Here is a 1,684-nt window from a genome sequence, read left to right on the forward strand (position 1 = left end):
TCAGCTTTCTTTATAGTCCACCACTCACATCCATACATGACTACTGAAAAAACCATAGCCCTGACTAGACAGACTTTTGTTGACAAAGTAATGTCTCTGCTTTTTAATATGCTGTCTAGATTGGTCATAACTTTCCTTCCAAGGAGTAAAGTGAAAGCGAAAGTGAAGTCGCTCAGTCGTGTCCAACTCTTTGTGACCCCATGGATGGTAGCCTACCAGGCTCCATGGACGGTAGCCTACCAGGCTCCGCGATCCATGGGATTTTCAAGGCAAGAATACTGGAGTGGGCTGCCATTTCCTTCTTCAGGGGATCTTCCCCACCCAGGGATTGAACCTGGGTCTCCTGTGTTGTAGACAGATGCTTTACCATCTGAGCCACTAGGGAAGCCAAGGAGTAAATGTCTTTCAATTTCATGGCTGCAATCACCATCTGCAGTGACTTTGGAGCCCCCCCAAAATAAAGTCTGACACTATTTCCACTGTTTCCCCATCTATTTGCGATGAAGTGATGGTATCGGATGCCATGATCTTAGTTTTCTGAATGTTGAGCTTTAAGCCAACTTTTTCACTCTCTTCTTTCACTTTCATCAAGAGGCTCTTTAATTCTTCTTCACTTTCTGCCATAAGGGTGGTGTCATCTGCATATCTGAGGTTATTGATATTTTTCCCAGCAATCTTGATTCCAGTTTGTGCTTCATCCAGTCCAGTGTTTCTCATGATGTACTCTGCATACAAGTTAAATAAGCAGGGTAACAATATACAGCCTTGATGTACTCCTTTTCCTATTTGGAACCAGTCTGTTGTTCCATGTCCAGTTCTAACTGTTGCTTCCTGACCTGCATACAGATTTCTCAAGAGGCAGGTCAGGTGGTCTGGTATTCCCATCTCTTGAAGAATTTTCCAGTTTATTGTGATCCACACAGTCAAAGCCTTTGGCATAGTCAATAAAGCAGAAATAGATGTTTTTCTGGAACTCTCTTGCTTTTTCAATGATCCAGCAAATGTTGGCAATTTGATCCCTGGTTCCTCTGCCTTTTCTAAAACCAGCTTGAACATCTGGAATTTTATGATTCATGTATTGCTGAAGCCTGGCTTGGAGATTTTTGAGCATTACTTTACTAGCTTATCAGTTCAGTTCAGTTGCTCAGTCATGTCCGACTCTTTGTGACCCCATGAATCGCAGCATGCCAAGCCTCCCTGTCCATCACCAACTCCCGGAGTTCACTCAGACTCACGTCCATCGAGTCAGTGATGCCATCCAGCCATCTCATCCTCTGTCGTCCCCTTCTCCTCCTGACGCCAACCCCTCCCAGCATCAGAGTCTTTCCCAATGAGTCAACTCTTCGCATGAGGTGGCCAAAGTACTGGAATTTCAGCTTTAGCATCATTCCTTCCAAAGAGATCCCAGGGCTGATGTCCTTCAGAATGGACTGGTTGGATCTCCTTGCAGTCCAAGGGACTCTCAAGAGTCTTCTCCAACACCACAGTTCAAAAGCATCAATTCTTCGGCACTCAGCCTTCTTCACAGTCCAACTATTACATCCATACATGACCACAGGAAAAACCATAGCCTTGACTAGATGGACCTTTGTTGGCAAAGTAATGTCTCTGCTTTTGAATATGCTATCTAGGTTGGTCATAACTTTCCTTCCAAGGAGTAAGCGTCTTTTAATTTCATGGCTGC

At 44.4% G+C, this 1,684-nt stretch overlaps 1 non-coding gene across 1 annotated transcript; it reads right to left on the bottom strand.

Moving 5' to 3' along the window:
• Positions 1–313: 313 nt before the first annotated feature.
• Positions 314–385, bottom strand: TRNAC-ACA (transfer RNA cysteine (anticodon ACA)). The gene has a single exon. It is a non-coding gene; the product is annotated as a tRNA-Cys (tRNA).
• Positions 386–1,684: the final 1,299 nt, after the last annotated feature.

This window comes from Bos indicus, chromosome 20 (genome assembly GCF_029378745.1).
Source record: "Bos indicus isolate NIAB-ARS_2022 breed Sahiwal x Tharparkar chromosome 20, NIAB-ARS_B.indTharparkar_mat_pri_1.0, whole genome shotgun sequence".
In the NCBI taxonomy this organism is placed as follows: domain Eukaryota; kingdom Metazoa; phylum Chordata; class Mammalia; order Artiodactyla; family Bovidae; genus Bos; species Bos indicus.